The 12,028-nt window shown below is 47.5% G+C and overlaps 1 protein-coding gene across 7 annotated transcripts in view; it reads right to left on the bottom strand.

Annotated features, from left to right (window-relative positions):
• The window catches only part of LOC132833767 (tumor necrosis factor receptor superfamily member 14-like), a 110,070-nt gene that overhangs the window by 60,773 nt on the left and 37,269 nt on the right, over positions 1 to 12,028 (bottom strand). For 3 of the 7 annotated variants that reach the window (XM_060852304.1, XM_060852301.1, XM_060852305.1), the window contains exon 1: positions 1,276 to 1,613. The exons of 1 other annotated variant lie outside the window; for it this stretch is intronic. The gene's annotated coding sequence lies outside the window, so the exon portion shown is untranslated. Of the gene's footprint in view, positions 1 to 1,275; positions 1,616 to 12,028 lie in introns of those variants that run through there. 3 more of the 7 variants (XM_060852302.1, XM_060852306.1, XM_060852307.1) reach the window with 2 other exon arrangements.

The following is a 12,028-nucleotide window of genomic DNA, read 5'->3' as shown; positions in this document are numbered from 1 at the left end:
CGCAGGCACGGGGAGAATGTGCAAACTCCACACAGTCAGTCGCCTGAGGCAGGAATTGAACCCAGGTCTCTGGTGCTGTGAGGCAGCAGTGCTAACCACTGTGCCACCGTGCCACCCTAAACCTGTTTATACTTTTAATCAGACCCGGTGTCTCTCTCCTCCAAATGAACACGGGGACAGAAGTCCTGTCCCAACACACCTCAGCTAAATATATGGGCATATGAGTGAGAAATGCACAGACCTGTATATAACAATGATAATTTATGATCTGTGTATGTAAATGTTAACATATATATGGCATGACCAAATGTATAGACCAAATTATTTTATGATTATTTTACAAATAAAGTATATTTTTGAAATAAAAGAAACTCTCCAATTCCAACTCCACCAAGGACGTGCAAGTCCTGGGCCTCCTCCACCACCAAATCATAACCACCCAGCGCCTGGAGGAAGAACTTCTCATCTTCTGCATTGGACCCTCCAACCACAGGCATCAATGCCAATTTCATCATTTTCCTCATCCACCATCCCCATCCCCATCCCAAATCCAACCAAATCCGGCACCGCCCCCTTGACCAATCACCGCCCCCTTGAGCTGTCCTACCTGTCCATCTTCCCTCCCACCTATCTGCTCCAACCTCCGCTCTGACCAATCACCATCACCCTCCCCTCCCCCCCCATTCTACCTATTGCTTTTCCCTTGACATTTGACCTCGCTGCAGATAAGATTTGAATATTTGAATTTAAACCGCCCTCAGCCAACGGCAGTTTCATGACTTCCAGCAGGAGGCAGCTGTTTATTTCTAACCTTCAGCATTTCTGCGTTCTGTTCAAAGTTCGTTTGGTATACATTCCTCACCGTTTTTATGCTCATAAATTAATACCACCGAGATTACTGGAAACCCGAAATAAAAACAAGATACTGGAGAAACCCGGCGGGTTTTGCCGTTTCTGTCGATGTTAAAGCTCCCAGAGTCACACCCGAGACGTTCATGTACCGCTTTCTCTCTCCACAGAAACCTCAGAGACGCTGAGCTTCTCCAACATTTTCTGGTTTTGTTCCGTTTGTTAAACTCGGATCAAATAATAACATTTGCTTCGCATTTCCCGCTGTCTCGCTCACTTCCATCTCTATATAAAAACAAAGTAAACCATTCGTCTCCTTCTCCCTGCGCCATTCCGTGCGGACGGCCCTGAAGATCCCGCTCAAACGCCAAGGCCCCGGATGACCCGCTCGAGCTCCGGGAGCCGCGCTCAGACACAGTTACTCACCGGAGACATGGAGACCCCCCCCCGAGGGGCCGGTAACCCCCTCAACAAACTGCGATTTAAACCACCTCAGATCCGCAACCGACCGACTTCGATCCACGTCAAGGATCAGAAGAACCTTTCACTTTCGTTTCCGCCTTCAGTCAAAGGACACGCCTTTCACCGCGGATTAAAGCTTAATCATTGGAAATTCCTGCTATTTACAAAAAGTAGCCTTGCTCTCCCAGCCTCCCAGTTGCGGAGGGGAGAGGGGGTACGTGAAATGGGTGTTTAAAACAAAATCTTAAACGTGTTCAGTGGGTGTTTCCTCACTGCTTTGTCTTTTAATAAGTTTCCATCCCCGAAATAATCAAGTTGAAGGGTAAAGTGGGTGGTTGACACTCTGTGGCTTCCTAATTTTGTGCTTTCAGCCTATCAAGAATTGCCACAGTTTAGGGCGTAGGTTTGCTCGCTGAGCTGTAGGTTTGATATCCAGACGTTTCATTAACTAGCTAGGTAACATCAGTATTCTAAAAGATGAAAGGCTTAACAGACAATCAATTTTTCAATGTATAATTTCAGTTATAATCACACTGCAAAATTTTGTTATAAATTATGTTACAATTGAGCCCTCCACTATCACCTGATGAAGGAGCGTCACTCCGAAAGCTAGTGTGCTTCCAATTAAACCTCTTGAACTATAACCTGGTGTTGTGTGATTTTTAACTTTGTACACCCCAGTCCAACACCAGCATCTCCAAGTGAAGCAAAGATGTCTCCTGCTTTCGATTTCTATCTTTCTCCTGGATGGGGTTCCAGGGTTTGTGGTGATGTCATTTCCTGTTTATTTTCTGAGGGGTTGATAGATGGTATCTAGATCTATGCGTTTGTTTATGGCGTTGTCATTGGAGTGCCAGGCCTCTAGGAATTCTCTGGCATGTCCTTGCTTAGCCTGTCCCAGGATAGATGTGTTGTCCCAGTCAAAATGGTGGGGTTTTTTTTACCCGTGTGTAGGGCTATGAGGGAGAGGGGGTTGTGTCTTTTTGTGGCTAGCTGGTGTTCGTGTATCCTGGTGGCTAACTTTCTTCCTGTTTGTCCTGCGTAGTGTTTGTGGCAGTCCCTGTATGGAATTTTGTAGATGACGTTGGTTCTGTGTGGAGTTTGCACGTTCTCCCCTTGTCTACGTGGGTTTCCTCCGGGTGCTCTGGTTTCCTCCCACAGTCCAAAAATGTGCAGATTAGATGAATTGGCCATGCTAAATTGCCCATAGTGTTTGGTGAAGGGGTAAATGTAGGAGATTGGGTCTGGGTGGGTTGCTCTTCGGAGGATCGGTGTGGACTTGTTGGGCCGAAGGCCCTGTTTCCACACTAAGTAATCTAATTTCAAATATTTACCTCTGACTAATGCACCTAACCTACACATCCCTTAACACGACAGGCTGACTGACCTGCTATGCTTTCCCAGCACCACTCTAATCTAGACTCTGGTTTCCAGCATCTGCAGTCCTTGTTTTTACCCTGCTGTGAGGCAGCAGTGTTAACCACTGAGCCACCATGCCACCCACGATATGGCCAGGTTGAGGCAGAAACTGTGCACGTGGGACTCCATTGCAGGTAAACACCTGGTCATCCGGTGTGAGGTGCTCTTGGCGTTGTTACATGTGATGTAGGTCTGGCCCATACCCTGAACCTGCATTGCAGTATTCATCCAAGCTATCTTCAACTTCGACTAGAACTCAAAATGTTTCGAGTCAGCAGGACATCACATAGAGCAGGTGGAAGAACATACCCAATATTGCACTCATCCCGATGGCTACATTTGGACTTGACTGATGGCTGTACCAAACTCTGTATTGACCCTTTGCTGTACAAATACCAAGTGGCATTCCATGCTGACACCTCCACCAGTCCCTGTGATTGTGAAGGATGGGACCGGCCATGTTGCCACGGAACATTCATGTCGTTGGACTATACTGTACCTCTACCATTTGTGGAAAAGCTTGTAATTTCCTGTTGGACCGTAACAGGCAGTGTTCAACACATAAAGACTTTGAGCCTATGAAGAAAGGAAACGTTTGATCAGACTTGGAGCACACTGTCAAGGTTGTTTGGCAGAATGCCTCATCACCACAAGTTACCAACAAGCACCAAGATGTAATGTGGCCGGTAGTGAGAAGGGCAAAACCCGTTAGATCTTTCATCCACAACTGGACTTTGTGTGTCACTGCATTCTGCTCTCGAAATGGCTGCAGTGGTAAGGAAACCTTAGCATAGCCGATTCTAGAATGTGTCTTGCAAAGAAGGTTTGGTGAGAGATGCACTGATTTTTGTTGAATCCCATCGCGAGCAGCTCCATGACACAGGACCCTGTTCAATACAAGCTGATCCCTGGGATGCGGACCGAGCCAAACATACAACTATGCCTGGAGCGTGAAAATGCTGTTACATCTGTCTGAAATTTATTGATCTTCCAGAGCAAACTGTTGCCCTCAACCAAGTGTGAGACACAAACAAACTGCAGATGCTGAAATCCAAAGTAGACAAACAGGGGACCAGAAGAGCATAGCAAGCTGGACAGCATCAGGAGGTGGAGCAGTCAACGCTTTGGATATAATCCTTCTTTCAGACTGCTGCATTCCAAGGTCCAGGAATATGTGGTAAGGGACACACTTTGTCAGTGGACTGGGGCTATCTGTTAAAGTCAGTCATGGCAGATGATGTTTGATATGACAAATGTGATATTATCCGTTTTAGTCAGAAGAATTGAAATGCAACGTTTTATCTAAATGGAGAGAAATTTCTTGCAGAGGGATATGGGTGTCCTTGTGAATGAATTGCAGAAAACTAATATGGAAGTACAGCAGGTCATAAGGAAAGGAAATGGTAGTTTGGCCTTTATTGCTAAAGGAGAAGGCATGAAAGTAGAGAAGTGTTGCTGCAAGTGTTTCTTTACTTGAGGAGAGATATTGTTATTTTGGAGGCAGTTCAGAGGAAGTTAACTAGTTTGGTTCCAGAGATGAGGGGTTTGCCTATACTCTCTGGATTGAGAAGAAGGGGAGGAGATCTAATTGAGGTAAATAAGATGGTGTAGGGAATTGGCAATGTTGACCTAGAGAGAATATTTCATCATGTGGGGCTATCTAGAATGAGAGGTCATTGTTTTAGGATAAGGGGTAGCAGATTTAAAACAGAGATGAGGAGAAATTATTTCTCTCAAAAGGGCATGAATCTGTGGAATTTATCCTAGAGTGTGGTGGATGCTGGGCGATTAAGCACATTTAAGAAGGATATAAATTTTTAATTAGTAACGGGTTCAAGAGTTTTGGAGAGTGGGCAGGAAAGTGGAGTCTGAGATTAGCCATAATCCTATGAAATAGTGGATCATTCTCGTGGGCTGAATTGCCTACTCCTACTCCTAGTCCCTATGTTCTAATGGGGCTGGAAAGCTCTAAGTCCTGGGGAGTCCATATGTTGACCAGTGGAGTGGGGGGAAAGAAGTTTGGGATTGGGGTGGTGGGCTTATTGAAGCTGCAAATGTGTTGCTGGTCAAAGCACAGCAGGTTAGGCAGCATCTCAGGAATAGAGAATTCGACGTTTCGAGCATAAGCCCTTCATCAGGAATAAGAGAGAGAGAGCCAAGCCGGCTGAGATAAAAGGTAGGGAGGAGGGACTAGGGGGAGGGGCGATGGAGGTGGGATAGGTGGAAGGAGGTCAAGGTGAGGGTGATAGGCCGGAGTGGGGTGGGGGCGGAGAGGTCAGGAAGAGGATTGCAGGTTAGGAGGGCGGTGCTGAGTTGAGGGAACCGACTGAGACAAGGTGGGGGGAGGGGAAATGAGGAAGCTGGAGAAATCTGAATTCATACCTTGTGGTTGGAGGGTTCCCAGGCGGAAGATGAGGCGCTCCTCCTCCAGCCGTCGTGTAGTTGTGTTCTGCCGGTGGAGGAGTCCAAGGACCTGCATGTCCTCGGTGGAGTGGGAGGGGGAGTTAAAGTGTTGAGCCACGGGGTGATTGGGTTGGTTGGTTCGGGCGGCCCAGAGGTGTTCTCTGAAGCGTTCCGCAAGTAAGCGGCCTGTCTCACCAATATAGAGGAGGCCACATCGGGTGCAGCGGATGCAATAGATGATGTGTGTGGAGGTACAGGTGAACTTGTGGCGGATATGGAAGGATCCCTTGGGGCCTTGGAGGGAAGTGAGTGTGGAGGTGTGGGCGCAAGTTTTACATTTCCTGCGGTTGCAGGGGAAGGTGCCGGGGGTGGAGGTTGGGTTGGTGGGGGGTGTGGATCTGACAAGGGAGTCACGAAGGGAGTGGTCCTTGCGGAACGCTGATAGGGGAGGGGAGGGAAATATATCCTTGGTGGTGGGGTCCGTTTGGAGGTAGCGGAAATGGCGGCGGATAATACGTTGTATGCGCAGGTTGGTGGGGTGGTAGGTGAGAACCAGTGGGGTTCTGTCTTGGTGGCGGTTGGAGGAGCGGGGCTCAAGGGCGGAGGAGCGGGAAGTGGAGGAGATGCGGTGGAGGGCATCGTCGATCACGTCTGGGGGGAATCTGCGGTCCTTGAAGAAGGAGGCCATCTGGGTTGTGCGGTGTTGGAATTGGTCCTCCTGGGAGCAGATGCGGCGGAGACGAAGGAATTGGGAATATGGGATGGCGTTTTTACAGGGGGCAGGGTGGGAGGAGGTGTAGTCCAGGTAGCTGTGTGGCCTGTTAGGCATGTTGGGAAGCAGAAGCAGAAATGTATTGAGGTGTGGGCAAGGAAGTCTGGGGGAAAATTGAATTATAAGGGGAATAGCTGTTCATAATGGAAGGGCAAGAATAGCTTTAGGGGATCTATTGACAGTGACCACAGCTGTGGTCTCCAAGAGGGAAAGCATGCAGAACCATGGTGGGCATCATTAAAGTATAATGTCAGATCTCAGGGGACAAGGAGGAATATTGGTGATCAATGTGGAAGATTTATACACCCAATGTTGGGGAGACAGAATTTGTCAAAATGGACTGTCCAGGTACACCAAGAAAAATGTGTACATGCAGATTCTTTATTCGATGATGGATGCCTGACAACAACGTGGAACTCAATGCTGAGGGTGTCCATTACAAGCTGCATCCCTGCCATGTCTTGCTGTTTGCAAAATGTGACCTACAAACGTTACACTTGAAAAATACAGCCACACTTCATTTGCAGCTATATCAACTGAATTGCATGCACTGTTAAAGTGTTTGTGGTTCACATGCTGCTCACAGATGATGGTCCACCATGTCATTGGCTCATGCAAATGAAGCACATTTCATCGCCTCTGACTTTAAACAAAGTAATTCTGACCATAACCAACACAAAACTTGCAAGACTTTCAAGGATGGTATGGGGCATCCCCTCGATGTGAAGCTGGGATGAAAAGGACTTAGAGCACATGAAACACTCCAAATGTACTGTTATGTGTTGATCAATCAGTTGGTGCAGCACGTCAGCCAAGTAGATGGCTATTCCCATAGAGCCATGAGAAGTCTCTGCATGCCATAGTGTTGGGGTGCTACATGTCTCATTGTATTGAGGAGTGTTTGCAGCTGTCATAGAATCTCTACAGTGTGAAAAGAGGCCATTCAGCCCATTGAGTCCACACTAATTCTCCAAAGAGCATCCCACCCAGACCCCCACCCCACCTATTTTAACCATGGTCAACTCAACTAGCCTGCATAGCCCTGGATACTATGGAAAATTTAGCATGGCCAATCCCCCTAATCTGCACATTGGAAACTGGAGCACCCAGATGAAACCCCCCACGCAGACATGGGGAGAATATGCAAACTCCACACAGGACTGGAATTGGTCCTGGGTCCCTTGCGCTGTGAGGCAGCAATGCAAACAACTGAGCCACCATACCAATCTAAATTTCTTTCTCCTTGCTGCCTTTGTGGGAGGAGGAAGCGCTGGATGTCCTGAAATGCATAAAGGTGGATAATCCCTAGGATATGATCAGGTATACCCTAGAACTCTGTGGGAAGCTAGAGAAGTGATTGCTGGGCCTCTTGCTGACATACTTGTATCATCACAGGTGAGGTGTCGGAAGACTGGAGGTTGGCTAACGTGGTGCCACTTTTTAAGAAGGGTAGTAAGGAGAAGCCAGGGAACTATAGACCAGTGAGCCTGACGTCGCTGGTGGGCAAGTTGTTGGAGGGAATCCTGAGGGACAAGATGTACATATATTTGGAAAGGTAAGGACTGATTAGGGATAGTCAACATGGCTTTGTGCGTGGGAAATCATGTCTCACAAACTTGATTGAGGTTTTTGAAGAAGTAACAAAGAGGATTGATGATGGCAGAGCGGTAGATGTGATCTATATGGACTTTAGTAAGGCGTTCGACAAGGTTCCCCATGGGAGACTGGTTAGCAAGGTTAGATCTCAAGAAATAAAGGGAGAACTAACCATTGGATACAGAACTGGCTCAAAGGTAGAAGATAGAGGGTGGTGGTGGAGGGTTGTTTTTCAGACTGGAGGCCTGTGACCAGTGGAGTGCCACAAGGATCGGTACTCTACTTTTTGGATGCAAGCGTAAGAGGTACAGTTAGTAAGTTTGCAGATGACACCAAAATTGGAAGTGAAGTGGTCAGCAAAGAAGGTTACCACAGATTACAACAGGATCTTGATCAGATGGGCCAATGGGCCGAGAAGTTGCAGTTGGAATTTAATTCCGATAAATGCAAGTGCTGCATTTTGGAAAAGCAAATCTTAGCATGACTTACACACTTAATGTAAGATCCTAGAGAGTGTTGCTGAACAAAGAGACCTTGGAGTGCAGGTTCATAGCTCCTTGAAAGTGGAGTCGCAGGTAGATAGGATAGTGAAGAAGACGTTTGGTATGCTTTCTTTTATTGGTCAAAGTATTGAATACAGGAGTTGGGAGGTAATGTTGCAGCTGTACAGGACATTGGTTCGGCCACTGTTGGAATATTGCGTGCAATTCTGGTCTCCTTCCTATCGGAAAGATGTTGTGAAACTTGAAAGGGTTCAGAAAAGATTTACAAGGATGTTGCCAGGGTTGGAGGATTTGAGCTATAGGGAGAGGCTGAACAAGCTGGGGCTGTTTTCCCTGGAAGTTATAGAGGTTTACAAAATTATGAGGGGCATGGATAGGATAACTAGACAAAGTCTTTTCCCTGGGGTGGGGAGTCCAGAACTAGAGGGCATAGGTTTAGGGTGAGAGGGGAAAGATATAAAAGGGACCTAAGGGGCGACCTTTTCACGCGGAGGGTGGTACGTGTATGAAATGAGCTTTCAGAGGAAGTAGTGGAGGCTGATACAACTGCAACATTTAAAAGGCATTTGGAAGGGTATATGAATAGGAAGGATTTTGAGGGATATGGGCCGGGTGTTGGCAGGTGGGACTAGATTGAGTTGGGATATCTGTTAAGCATGGATGGGTTAGACCTAAGGGTCTGTTTCCATGCTGTACATCTCTATGACTCTATGACTTTTTTGCTTTAATAATATGTTTGTACATTGTGTCACTTCCTGTCCCACTCTCTATTACCACCTAAATAGCTGCCTTGCAACGCCTGATGAAGGGCTTTTGCCCAAAACGTCGATTTTCCTGTTCTTCAGATGCTACCTGACTTGCTGTGCTTTTGCAGCACCACTCTAATTTAGAGTCTGGTTTCCAGCATCTGTAGTCCTTGTTTTTGCCTTGCAACGCTGTCATGTCCTTCCGCTTCAGAAGCCAGCGTATCCCTCTCCACAATTTCATAACTATTTGACAGTTGCAATGGCCAAGGCTCATTGAATTTTACCTCCAGGTCTCCATATTAGCCTCACTTGCTGACGCTCTTTCCTGTCCATGACCACAGACCAAATTTGAATGATCCAGCTTGAGGGATGTTGGTGCAAACTGTCCAGATAACTATCGCCTTCAGTGAGTGATACAATGTCTCCCACTTAAGAGTCCAGCTCATCAACTCAGATCCAAAGTTCTTTGAGATGCACACACTTGCTAAACATATGTTCACTTTGGATTACCTTCGTGTCCAGGAACTCCCCATATGCTGCATGACCCATCCTGCTTTAGCACCCCCCCCCCCCCCCATCACCCCACCCCTATAACAGTAGCTATATGTAGAACAAAGATTAAATCAGGAGAGAGTGAGGACATGTTTAAAAAAAGCACAGTGTATTAATTATGGATGACTTTTAATCTTGATGTAGATTGGGAAAATTGAATTGGCAGAGATAGCCATGAGGAAAGATTTATAGGGTATTTTTAGGACACTTTCCTAGAACCTTTGTGGAATATATTGTGGATCTAGTCCGAGATCAGGAGAAAGTGAGGACTGCAGATGCTGGAGAGTTGAAAGTGTGGTGCTAGAAAAGCACAGCAGGTCAGGCAGCATCCGAGGAGCAGAAGAATCAACATTTTGGGCATAAGCCCTTCATCAGGAAGGTTGCTGCCTGACCTGCTGTTCTTTTCTAGCACCGCTTTCTTGACTTCAATCAGAGATCGGGCTATTTTGGATCTGGTAATGTGCAATGAGGTTTAATGTATCATCTCAGAGTAAATGATCGCTAAGGAAACAATGGTGTTAAATTTAAATAAAGGGAATGCAACGGAATGAGGGTAACATCGACTGGAATGGACTGGAAATGGAGTTTATCAGAAAAGGCAATTGATTAACAATGGCAGAAGTTTAAGAAACTAATTCATGATTGATATTTCAGAGACATCACTAGTAAGAAGGAATTTAGGAAAGGGATAAACTGACAATTAACCACGGGAATTAAGGATAGCACCAAACTGAAAGAAAAATAAATACATAATATTGCAAAGATCAGTGGTAAGCTGAAGGATTGGAAGGGTTTTAAAAATGAACAGAAGATGACCAAAAATATAACAAAGAGGGGGAAAATAGACTTTGAGGGTAATCGTGGGAGTAATATAAAAGTGGACAAGAAGTTGTTCTCTACAATATATAAAAAGGAAAGGAAACACCAAAGTGAACATAGATCCCTTAGAGAATGAGGATGGGAAATCATGAATTGGATCCAGGAATCTAGCAGCACTGAAGTGTCAGCACAGACACTTCCAAGACAAGAATGTCTTCTGTTCATTATGATCCCAATTTAGGTTTCTGCCAGTAGAAGCAATGAAGCCATATTGCATATGGTTGCAGTGTCTGACTTGTGAAGAAGATGAAAGCAGATGGTGTAAGAACAGGTCCAACGGCAAGTCCAGTGGTAGCAGCAAGCCGTCAAGTAGGCCAAAGAGCGCCAAGCTGAAAATGTGTTGCTGGTCAAAGCACAGCAGGCCAGGCAGCATCTCAGGAATAGAGAATTCGACATTTCGAGCATAAGCCCTTCATCAGGAATGAGAGAGAGTAGCCAAGCAGGCTAAGATAAAAGGTAGGGAGGAGGGACTTGGGGGAGGGGTGATGGAGGTGGGATAGGTGGAAGGAGGTCAAGGTGAGGGTGATAGGCCGGAGTGGGGTGGGGGCGGAGAGGTCAGGAAGAAGATTGCAGGTTAGGAGGGCGGTGCTGAGTTGAGGGAACCGACTGAGACAAGGTGGGGGGAGGGGAAATGAGGAAACTGGAGAAATCTGAATTCATACCTTGTGGTTGGAGGGTTCCCAGGCAGAAGATGAGGCGCTCCTCCTCCAGCCGTCGTGTTGTTATGTTCTGCCGGTGGAGGAGTCCAAGGACCTGCATGTCCTCGGTGGAGTGGGAGGGAGAGTTAAAGTGTTGAGCCACGGGGTGGTTGGGTTGGTTAGTCCGTGCGTCCCTGAGGTGTTCTCTGAAGCGTTCCGCAAGTAAGCGGCCTGTCTCACCAATATAGAGGAGGCCACATCGGGTGCAGCGGATGCAATAGATGATGTGTGTGGAGGTACAGGTGAACTTGTGGCAAATATGGAAGGATCCCTTGGGGCCTTGGAGGGAAGTGAGTGTGGAGGTGTGGGCGCAAGTTTTACATTTCCTGCGGTTGCAGGGGAAGGTGCCGGGGGTGGAGGTTGGGTTGGTGGGGGGTGTGGATCTGACGAGGGAGTCACGAAGGGAGTGGTCCTTGCGGAACGCTGATAGGGGAGGGGAGGGAAATATATCCTTGGTGGTGGGGTCCGTTTGGAGGTGGCGGAAATGACGGCGGATGATACGTTGTATGCGGAGGTTGGTGGGGTGGTAGGTGAGAACCAGTGGGGTTCTGTCTTGGTGGCGGTTGGAGGAGCGGGGCTCAAGGGCGGAGGAGCGGGAAGTGGAGGAGATGCGGTGGAGGGCATCGTCGATCACTTCTGGGGGGAATCTGCGGTCCTTGAAGAAGGAGGCCATCTGGGCTGTGCAGTGTTGGAACTGGTCCTCCTGGGAGCAGATGCGGCGGAGACGAAGGAATTGGGAATATGGGATGGCGTTTTTGCAGGGGGCAGGGTGGGAGGAGGTGTAGTCCAGGTAGCTGTGGGAGTCAGTCGGTTTATAATAGATGTCTGTGTTGAGTCGGTCGCCCGAGATAGAGATGGAAAGGTCTAGGAAGGGGAGGGAGGAGTCTGAGACAGTCCAGGTGAATTTCAGGTTGGGATGGAAGGTGTTAGTAAAGTTGATGAACTGTTCAACCTCCTCGTGGGAGCACGAGGCAGCGCCGATACAGTCATCGATGTAGCGGAGGAAAAGGTGGGGGGTGGTACCAGTGTAGCTGCGGAAGATGGACTGTTCCACATATCCTACGAAGGGGCAGGCATAGCTGGGGCCCATGCGGGTGCCCATGGCAACTCCTTTAGTTTGGAGGAAGTGGGAGGATTGAAAAGAGAAGT

Source organism: Hemiscyllium ocellatum, chromosome 37 (assembly GCF_020745735.1).
Source record: "Hemiscyllium ocellatum isolate sHemOce1 chromosome 37, sHemOce1.pat.X.cur, whole genome shotgun sequence".
In the NCBI taxonomy this organism is placed as follows: Eukaryota; Metazoa; Chordata; class Chondrichthyes; order Orectolobiformes; family Hemiscylliidae; genus Hemiscyllium; species Hemiscyllium ocellatum.
The sequence above is the reverse complement of the archived record's forward strand: the minus strand, read 5'-3'. Positions and strand labels throughout refer to the sequence as shown.